Source organism: Elephantulus edwardii, unplaced genomic scaffold (assembly GCF_000299155.1).
Source record: "Elephantulus edwardii isolate Elephantulus edwardi_28Jun2011 unplaced genomic scaffold, EleEdw1.0 scaffold00082, whole genome shotgun sequence".
Classification (NCBI taxonomy): domain Eukaryota; kingdom Metazoa; phylum Chordata; class Mammalia; order Macroscelidea; family Macroscelididae; genus Elephantulus; species Elephantulus edwardii.
In genome coordinates this window covers 4,013,835-4,025,191 of record NW_006399832.1, presented here as the reverse complement: position 1 = coordinate 4,025,191, position 11,357 = coordinate 4,013,835, and the positions used below count along the sequence as shown (strand labels likewise).

The following is an 11,357-nucleotide window of genomic DNA, read 5'->3' as shown; positions in this document are numbered from 1 at the left end:
TATGAGGTGGATTGATTCAGTGACTGGGATAATTGGGATGGGAGTGTTGGAGACGGTGCGACAGAGCGGAGTTTAGGGCTGTTGTGCATGGGGTCACTGTGAGTCACAGGCGACTCGACGGCACATAACAACAACAACAACAACAATGATTAACATCCTACCCCCCACCCACACCTCTCTATTTCAAACCTCCTCCCCCGCCCCAGATCCTCATACTTATTCTACAATAATGATTTTATACAGTGTCCTTCTGGGATTGAATTAGTTCACTCAACATAATGCTCTCCAGTCTCTCCAAAATTTAGGTAGTCATCTACAAATTCCTTGCTCCTGCATACTGCATAGTATTCCATTGCATGAATGTACCACAGTTTCTCAATCCATTTGTTTGTGGTTGGACATTTGAGCTGTTTCCATGTTCTTGTAATAGTGAATAATGGTTCTGTGATCATTGATGTGCAAGTCTCAGTTTGTGCCTTAGTTCTCATATTCTCAGGGTATATTCCAAGTAGTGGAATAGCTGGGTCATATGGAATTTCTTTGTTCAGCTTTTTGAGGAAGTGTCAAACTGTCTTCCAGAATGGTTGTACCATCTAACTATCCAACCAGCAATGTAAAAAGAGTTCCTACCTCACCACATCTTCTCAAACATTTATTACTTCCTGTCCTGTTAGTCTTTGCGATGGTATCTCATTGTGGTTTAGATTCACATCTCTCATGTTGCCAGTGATTTGGAGCATTTCTTCATGTCTGTTGGCCATTTAAATATCTTCTGTGAAAATTCTTTCCATGATTTTTGCCCATTTTGCAATTGGGTTATCATACTTCTTCTTGTGGAGGCCCAGGAATATTCTATAACCTTCCATTATGAGACTCTTGCCTGAGATGTATTGCTAAGTTCACATTTGGTAGGTTTTCTTTTTACTCTGTTGGAAAAAAATTGATGAACACTGAGATTTAACCTTTAGAAGGTGCCATTCATCAGTTTTATCATCTTCAGTTTGTGCATTTAAGGCTGTATTTGGCAGTCTCTTTATACCGTAGACTAGGGCTTCTAAGCTTGAGCTCAGTTTGTCTCTTACTCGTAGATATGGATTAGATCTCTAAGGCTGCAGGTTAAACGCTGCAGCCTTCAATATATTGTATTTCAATATCAAGAAAACAAAAATCTTCACCACTGGACCAGCGGGCAATACGCTGATAAATGGAGAAAAGATTGAAACTGTCAATGACCCCATCTTATTTGAAATCACAATCCTCTTGGTACCAACAATCAGGAGATCAGGAGATGTATTGCACTAGAAAAGGCTGCAGTCAGGGGCCTCTCCAAATTATTGAGGAACAGTGATGTTAGTTTGAAGACTAAAGTGAATCTGATTCAGGCCATGGTCTTTGTAGTCACTTCTGTACATCTGAGAACTGGGCTGTGAATTAGGATGACAGAAGAAGAATTTATTCTGTTGAACTGTGGTGTTGGATAAGTATACTGCTTATCCTATGGACTGCTAAGAATGAAGAGATATGTCTTGGAGAAGGTGCAGCCAGAGTGCTCCTTAGAGGCAAAGACGATAGTTTTGTCTCACATACTTTGGGCCACATATTGGTGGGAGAGATTATTTTCTAGAGGAGGGACATCATCTTTGGAAAGGGGGAGGGATGGTGTAGGAGAGGAAGACCCTCAACAAGTTTAACTGACACAGTGACTACAGCAATGGGCTTAAGTGTGTCAGAGATTTTGAGGATTGCAAAAGATAGGACAGGGTTCGGATCTGTTGTTCATAGGGTATGAGACTATAAGTCATACTCACCTCAACAGCACCTAACAACAATCACAACAACAAACCTCCAAGAGGGATATTTGCATTTCAGCAATTGAAAAAATTAGTCTTTAGTAATAAACCACTTATTCATTGCAGTTGAACAGAAACAACTCATAATTGCTCCTCCACTTTATTCTTGAGGCTGTAAATCACACAGGAGCTTGTCTAGTTTTCTCTTATGGAGTAATTGGTGGATTTCAACCATGTGTCTTTAGGTTGGCAGCACAACTCCTTGCCCTCTAGACCACCAGAGCCCCAGGCACATTTTATGAACAAAGAGACTTTTCTCCTCTTTGAAATCACATTAACCTTTTCCCACCATCTTGGAGGCCTTGAGGGCCTCCTGAGAACAAGACTTCTAAACCATAATGATGCTTAGGAGGCTGTGGCACAAAGCCACTTTTGCTGGAACCAGAGAGAGCACACAGCTTTTCCTAAAATTGAAGGTGTTTATGCCTGAGATGAAACAGAGTTCAATTTAGGCAAGAGAGGTCCTTATGGTTCATAAAGCCAAAGGGGGGAAAAAATAGTACAGTGACTCCTGGTGGCAAACCTAACAAAGCAAGGGTAATCTGGGGAAATCTAACTCGTGCCTATGGAAGTAATGGCATGGTTCAGGCCAAACTTCAGAGCAACCTTCTTGCGAAGGCCGTTGGACACTGAATCTGTGTAATGCTGTATCCCTCAAGGATTTCAACTTATTGAAAAACAAATAAATAAAATGATGGAGGAAACAAAAAAAGCAGTCACATTGCCTTTTCATCCGTCACACTTGAGTTCATGGCCCTGTTCAGTGGAAGTCCAGGCCCTGGTGCATGGCTGTTAGAGTCTTGCATTTCCTGGCATTTGCTTTCTAGCCAGAGTAAGGAAGGTATTGTGGGTTAGCGGAGTGAAGAACTCAGCAAGGCAGGAGCGAGGGTTTTGTGATGGTGCAGGGCAGCCTTGCAAAACCACGCCACACTGAGCATTTTGTGTGGAGTCGTCCTGAAAACTGGTATTGTTGTTATGATTTCACCCAAATTGTATTAGCTAGATAAGGATGACGCTTCAGTGCCATACACTTAATGCTTTTGCTAAAATCTTTGGCTAACCAATGTCTTTCCATGGCTTTTTGACAGTTATTTTTGTTCAGTAATGAATAATAAAGTGAGATTTACAGTCTGTAGATGACAACATTTATTTTATTTTGACATTTCTTTTCTAGACAGCAAAGGTTTTATAATTAGGCTTTCCCTCTGCCAAGACATTGCTGAAAAACTATTTTACTGGGAAAAAAAGAAAAAGGTTCATAGCTTCCTTTACTGGTTGGAGTCATCTTATTTTGATTTAGAAGTTTTTTTCATAAATCAGTCAGGAAATAAAACAAGAAAATTTTCTCTTAAAAATGAATTATTAAGAAGAAAGAAAAGTCTTGCTAAAAAGAACACTAGGGAAAATGAGAAGAAACATGTTTAGAACAGTGTTGGTACTATTTGTTATTTTATTACTTTTTATTTATCTCAGACACAGTGTACCAATGGGCTTGAACATATCAGAGACAGTGAGGATCGTGTTGTATAAATGTGGTAACAGATTCAGATCTGTTGTTTGGAGGATCACCATTGTTGTATTGTACCATTGTTGTTGTTGTATACCATCACGTTGGAAATGACCCATAGCTAACTCTCCAGCAGGCGTTTAGAAGCATTAAATCAAATTTCACTGAAGGAGATTGCCCCTCATTCTCTCACAGAAAAGCTGATGGATTCGAATCACGTCCCTTTGGGATGCCAGTGCAACTCCTTACCACTAAGCCACCGGAACTCACTGGTAGTCAAGTCAATGGCATCTAACCGTAACAACAATATTAGACTCACCTGAGCAGTACAGGAAGGAGACACCCTTTTTCCCTTTGTTTCAAATATCATTGCTTTGTAAATCTGATCAGCTTTATGCCAAACTCTGAGAAATACCTAGGAGACTGCAACTAGAAATGACAGATAGCCACCCTACTCGCTCACGCTTTTACCCAGCTAAGGGCCGCCTGCCCTCTTCGTGCTGCCACGTCTGCAGTCAGCTCTGTGACAGGGCCTCTGAGAGGAGTTGCGGGTGTGATCACTGGAAGCATTTCTCCCTGGACCGCTCTTGGGGGAATAATAATAATAATAATAATAATAATAATAATAATAGGGGAAACCAACATTGATACTGATACTAGAAGCACTTATCAGTGCTAATGGTAAAAACATCCCAGCTAAGAAAATGACAAAAACAGTCACGCTCACACCATCAGGTTCCTTCCTTAATAATATGTGGAAACCCCGTCCAGCTCCTACAGTATTAACAGTGGCCAAATTATCTTAACAGCTCAGAGTATTTTCCTCTCTGAGTCATAACTGGCTGTGTGCTCCCCGAATCGGATTCCAGTCCCAGCCACTCTTATCCTCATCACCTCTCCTCTGACTTCCACCCCCATCACCCAGTATTGAAGTCAGAACAGAGATGATGAGATTGAGAGTGGCTGGGATTAGAATCTGATTTGAAGAGCACACAGCCAGTTATGACTCAGAAAGGAGAATATTCTGATGCCAATGTCAAGATTAAGGTGCATCTGACCCATGCCATGGTCTCCAGTTACTTTGTATGCATCTGCAACTTGAACAATGAAAAAGGATGACCAAAAAATAATCAGTGTCTTTGAATTGTGGTATTGGAAGAGTATTGGCTATTCAATGGTCTGCTACAAGAACAAACATCTGCCTTAAAGGTTGTGCAACCTCTAAGAGTCATGGATGCTGAAAGCTCACCTCACATACATTGGCAGTTTAACAAAATAGGCTAGTCCTCAGGAAAAGAACGTCATTCTAGGAAAAGTGGAGGGCTAGCAAAAAAGAGGAAGATCCTTCAAGAGTTGGATTAATGTCATGATCATAACTACTGCACTTGAGCATGGACAAGATTGTGAGGATAGTGCAAGACAGACCACAACACACACACTCTCCATTTACTATTCACAAGGTTTCTATGAATGATAGTTGACTTGACAGCACCAAACAGCAACACTGATAGTATTGAATACTAATAGATCAAAAAAATATATAAAGGAAGTGACACATCTCAAAGAAACTTATCTGTAAAAAGAAGACAACATAAAACCCGGGGATGTTCCATGAGCATACAGTCAGTACCTTCTATAGCAAGTTAGCAAGTAAATGAAGTAATTGTGCTGGTGTCAGACATTCTTAATATCATGGTGAGCGTGTAAATTTATTTCTTCCAGTGCCTGTTGAAATCTCATGCACAATGGCTTCTTTTCCATTTGTTATAGAGGTTGTGGATGACTAGGACCCTGTGAATGTAACATATGAAAGAATTCCTTGTATAAATGAGGTCCTCATATTGTTTTGCGTATACAGGTCTGTTCAGCTGACACATGAAATTGAATATGTGTGTAGTCAATGAATTGACATAAGTGAATGCTTAAGCCTTGACATTTTTGTCAAGAAGAGATGTAGTGAGGTTTGAAATTAGGGTCTTATAAGCTTCTAATATAAATAATGAGTTAATGGTAGACTAGTCTAAGTTTGGAGAAATAGTTTTCTTTGTCTGATCTAGCTCAAGACTTTTCTCTATTCCCTTGTACAAAGCACAGTAAGGAAGTGAAGACCTGGTTATGTAAAAGGCTTGAGCGGATGCGACCTTCACAGTAGAGCTTTGACTTTCTTACGCACCAGTGATAAAGGCTGAATTTCAAGAAATGAGTTTCACCTTAAATAAGTTTCCTATTGGGCCATGCAAAGAGTATGCATTTTGCTGAGGCTGACCAGTGCTCTCTTGGTGAGGCTGACCAGTTCTCTCTTGCTGAGGTTGACCAGTGTTCCCGTGATGAGGCTGACCAGTGAGAGATTTATGGTAATCACTAGGGAGGTTTCTATGGCCTGAAGGTATGAAACCAAGTCTGCAAAAGGACAGCAGGAACATGGCACTACACTGTCAGGAGGAGCCTGGATTTGGGGATCACATAGAGGGGTGGCTTTTGTAAACCTTGTTTTTGTTTTGTTCTTAGCAATACAATATTAAATAATGGACTAGTGTCATAGAAATTTAAAAAATAATAACAATGACAAGTTGTTATTGTTGTTGTTAAGTGCCATCAAGTTGAGTACGACTCATAGTGACCCCGTGAACAGCAGATGTGAAGCCCGTACCCTGTGCCGCCCTCACAGTCTCTGACACACTTGAGCCCATTGCTGTCATCACTCTGTCAGTCCGTCTGATTGAGGGTCTTCCTCTCTTTTTCCGTGTCTGACAGCTGTGGCTTCTGTTTCTTATAGACACTTGTATTTATTGCTCTTTGTTGCTCTGGTGGCCCAGTGGGTAGGAGGTTGCACAGCCAACCCAAAGGCAGAACCTCTCTGGTGGTTTGAATCTCCTCAGGAGGAAGATGGGCTCTCTCAGCCCAAGAGAGTTACAGCCTCTAAAATAACCCACTGGGGGGTCTGCTATGCATCGGTTGTGACTCAGTAATAATGAATTTGAGGCAGTCGTTTTTGGTACTTGATATCATCCTTCCAAGCTGTGTTCATAAATCTTGTAATTTGATTCTCATCATAACACGCAGCATAGAAATGTTAATCTCTATAATAAGGATGAGGGAACAGAAGCAAGCATAATCTCAGGTCATATTGTTGTCATGTGTCATCAAGTCAGCATAGCTGACCCTCCAGCAGATTTTCAGAGGCAGTAAATTACATGGGAAGATATTGTCTTAGTTTCTTCCCATGGAGCAGCTGGTAGATTCAAACCATGTGCTTTTGAATTGGCAGCACAATTCCTTACCCCTAAACCAGCAGAGCTCCCTTCAGGTCACATAGTGAGTGGCTGGTTTCAAATCTATTCCAGGTCTATCAGACTCCAGATTCTATTGAACAACATGATTCTGGAAACTCTATGAACTTTGATAAATGTCGGTAGTTATAGAAAGGCCTCAGGCCTTTTGTTCATAGGGTCACTATGTGTCATGCTCAACTCAAAGACAATCAACAACAATAACAACAATTGCGTGAATGCACAGTGTGGCTGGCTCATTAAAAAACAAAGCTAAATGTTATCAAGTCAGCTCCATATCCTCATGATCCCATGTTTATCTCAGTAGAACTGTGCTGCAAAGGGTTTTTTTTAAATGTCTTTTTAAACTTTTAATTATGAAAGTTTAAAAGAAATGTGAACTTTTATTGTGAAGAACAAAATGATTTTCAATTCAGCAATGTATACACATTGTGTTTTATGCCCTTGTTGCAATCCTCACAATATAACAGCTTTCTTCCTATTTCTTTACCATTTCTTGTTTTTTTTCATCCTCTTACTAGTGCTTTTTTTAAACCTTTCTGAGCTTTATTAGAAGTAGATCACCGGGCCTTCCTTTCAAGGTGCCTCTGTTCTTGAGGCAGCTGTATGCAATGCCCTCAGGGCTTTAAAGTGAGAGATTAAAGTTCAGTCCCTTGCTAAGAATTTGCATTTCCACCCCTGGTAGTTGTTGTTGTAGTTATTGTTGTTAGGTCCTGCTAGTCAGCTCCAACTTATAGTGACCCTGTGTGCAGCACACAAAGCCCCGGGCAATCCTACACCCACCTGACAGCCTCAGCTGGGCTTGAGCTTGTTGTTCATTACTGTGTCAGTCCATCTCCTTGGGAGAGTCTTTCCCTCTTTCATGGACCTTCTACTTTTCCAAACTTGATATATTTTCGCAGGGCCTGGCCTCTTCTTATAACATGCCCAAAATATGTGAGATGAAGTCACCTAATCTTTGCTTCTAAGGAGCACCCTGGCTGTGCTCTTTGCAAAATAGATTTGTACGTACAAAATAGTATTTTCCATACTTGTCACCAGCAGCACAATTGAAAGGCATTAACTCTTCTTTGGCCTTCCTTGTTCATTGTCCAACTTTCACATGCGTGGAAAGCAAATGAAAATATCGTGGGTTGACTAAACGGCACCCTGGTCTTTAAAGTGACAGCCTATCTTTTAGCCCTTTAACTAGGTACTTGGCAGCAGATTTTCCCAGTGCATCATTTGATTTTTGACGCTGCTTCCATGAGTGTTGACTGTGAAGGCCAAATAAAATTAAAGTCTTAAAAAAAATTATTGACAACTTCAGTCTATTCTCCACTTACTATGATATTGCTTATTGGTCCAGTTATGAGGACTTTTGTTTTTGTTGAGGTATAATCCATACTGAAGGTTAGAGCCATTGATTTTCTTCAGTTAGTACTTCAAGTCCTCTTCACTTTCATCAAGCAAATATATATCGTCTTCATATCCCAGCTTTGCGATGAGTCTTCCTCCCATACTGATGCTACATGATCCTCCATCTAGGACACTTTTTTTGGATTATTTGCTCAGCATGCAGATGGAATAGATATAGTGAAAGGATGCCACTTTGACAAAAACCTTTCCTGATTTTAAGCCATGCAATATCCTCTTGGACCAGCAGGCAGTCTTCAGAATAGAGCAAGGAAACACTGCATGGTTCAAAATTGGGAATGGTGTACACCAGGGATGTTTCCTATCTCTATACCTTTTCAATCTATATGAAGAACAGATTATCCAGGAGGCTGGGCTTTGAGAGGAGAAATGTGGCATCAGGATTGGAGGAAGACTCATCAACAATCTGCATTATGCGGATGACACAACCCTGCTTCCTGAAACTGAGGAGGACCTGAAGTGCTTGCTGCAGAATGTCAAGGACTGCAGCCTCCAATATGTACTGAAGTTCAGCATCAAGAAGACAAAGTTTCTCACCATTGGGCCGTTCAGCAGTATTATGATAGATGGTGAAGAGATTGAGATTGTTAATAGCTTTAGTTTGCTTGGCTCTACAATCAACACTCTTGGTACCAGAAGCCAGGAAATTAGAAGATGAATTGCATTGGGAAAATAGGCCTGTCAGAGACCTTTCCGAAGTACTGAAGAGCAATAATGTCAGTCTGGAGACTAAGGTGCACCAGATTCAGGTCATAATGTTTGCAGTTACTTGCTATGCATCAGAAAATTGGGATGACTAGGGATGCTAGAAGGAAAATTGTTGCCTATGAGCTGTGGTGCTGGAGAAGAGTATTGAATATACCGTGGACTACTATGAGACCAAACAGGTTCGTCCTAGAGAGACTGAGACCAGACTTCTCCTTGGAGGCAAGGATTCTGAAGCTTCATTTGACATACTTTGGACGTGTTGTGAGGAAAGACCAATCCTTGGACGTCATGCTTGGGAGCATGGAGAGACAGCGCAAGAGAGGAAGACCCTTGATATGAGGGACTGATTCAGTGACTGGGGTAATGGGAGTAGGTGTGTCAGAGACGATAAGATTGGCACTGGATAGAGCAGGGTTTATGGCTGTTGTACATAGGGTCACTGGGAGTCACAGGCAGCCCGACAGCACATAACAATAACAACAACAAAGTGAAATGCACATGCAAATAAATTTTATTTAAAAATCTTTCTCTAAAGTCACCTAAATGTATGGATACCTTTAAAGCTAGTGTAATTGCATAATGACTAGGGATGATAGAAGGAGAATTGATTACTTTGAGTTGTGGTGTAGAAGAGTATTTACTATACCATGGACTGCCAGGAGAACAAATAGATTCGTCCTGGAGAGGGTAAAGCCAGGCTGGTCCTTGGAGGCAAAGCTTGCTTAGCTCTATCTGACAAACTTTGGGAATATTGCAAGGAGGGACCAGTCCTTAGAGAAGGACATCATGCATAATCTCAGTGTACAGGTAATATCACTTGTCAATATCTACTTGGACCCTGAGCCCTCACCTAACTAGTGAGATATTTGCAGTCCTTCTGGTAACTTATCTTTTCCAAGAGCCAGGTTGCCTTTGTTGTCTTGGAAAAGAACCCTTTTCTTTCCTGGCAACATGCACTCTGCTCTCTATCTTGCCATGCTTTTAAGAAGGGAGGAATTTTTCTTGCAATTATTTTTCCAGCTGACTGCTCTGTTGACAGAGACATTTAGCCCACTAGAGAATTCTTCAACTTTGACAATTAAGAAAGAGTTCAGATCACCAGGGAGTAGAATGCTAATTCAGTTCCCAACTTAAATGTTAAAATTTTTTTTTCTGCAGGCAGCAGGGGCAGGTCTGGGCAAAGCTTTGTATCTGTGGCCTCCCTTCTCAAGAACTTAAGGGAATCGTTTCTGTTCTATTCCTCCCTGCATTCAAGGCTTAGAAAGCATTTCCTTGGGCAAATGCTGCTGGCCTGACCTTTCATACTTGCTTATTCTAGAGTGAATGCCTCCTTGGTGTCAACTCAGTTGGCCTCATCCGTAAAGAGTTCCTTTGCTAACCCATTGGCCATGTCTCTGGGGCAGTTTGAATCTACCTGGCACTCCAAGGCTGAAAGATGAGCAATCTTTTTCCATGCAATTTACATGCTCAGAAATCCACTGGAAGGTCAGCCATGAGTCATTTCTGCCTCTAGAGAGCAAATAACAGCAGTAACAAATGTACCTGTCTATCTGTTGTCAAGGATCACTCCAAAATACTCAGGAGCAGTGATGTGCATTTAAAGACTAAGGTACACCTGATTCAAGCTATTGCCTTTTATATCACTTGTTATGCATCTGAGGACTGGATGGTGAATAAGGATAAAAGAAGAAGAATCTATGCCTTTGAGTTGTGGTGCTGGAGAAGAGTACTGAATATCCCTATGGACCGCTAAAAGAACAGATGTGTCTTGGAAAGAGTGCAACCAGAATGCTCATTAGAGGCAAGGATGATGAAGTTTCATCTCACATATAATGGGCATGTTGTTAGGAGGGGCAATTCCGTGGAAAGTGACATCATACCTTGAAAAGTGGAGGGTTACATGAATATAAATAGAGAAATTATAATTTGGAGAAATGAGTGTTTTGAGGCACCCAAATTGCAAGAAGCAAGACTCAGCTGGAGTTCCTTGGCAATGGAGTGCCAGCACTTTCTTAGTAAGGTAAAGTGAGGGGTAGTTCAGTAAGAGCCTCTGACAAAGCTTCAAAAGTGACAGACCCATCAACAAACGAATGGATAGAGAAATTGTGATATAGTCACACAATGGAATACTACACTGCATTGAAAATCAAGGAACTCATGAGATAATGGGTGACCCTGGAGGACATTATGCTGAGTGAAGTATCTTAGTCACATAAGGACAAATACTGCATGGTGCCACTGTTGTAAAACAAGACTGGCCTTGGGGTTGGAGGGAGACTGAGAAAGATAGGTTCAATAATGTATACTGCATTGAAACAGATGAGGGAGAAAACTATTTAAAAGGAATATGTGATTAGGTATTTTTGTGATGACAGGAGTCCAGAGCGAAGGCTGCGTAGTGGAGTGGACCTGGGGGGAGGGATTATAAAACAATGAAAGAATTTGTCTTTTACTTTTCCAAGAGGGGAGTGTACTAGCGGGGAGGGTTGGGAGGAGAGAAAAGTGCAACAGTGAATGAATGGAAATCCAAAGTCTCTGTAAATTTTCATTGAAATTAATAATAAATTTTAAAAAAGTGACAGAAAG

General features: G+C 41.0%; 1 protein-coding gene across 1 annotated transcript in view; it reads left to right on the top strand.

The window, feature by feature from the left end:
* ARSB (arylsulfatase B) overlaps positions 1–11,357 on the top strand; it is a 263,697-nt gene that overhangs the window by 130,322 nt on the left and 122,018 nt on the right. The gene's annotated exons all lie outside the window — the stretch shown is intronic.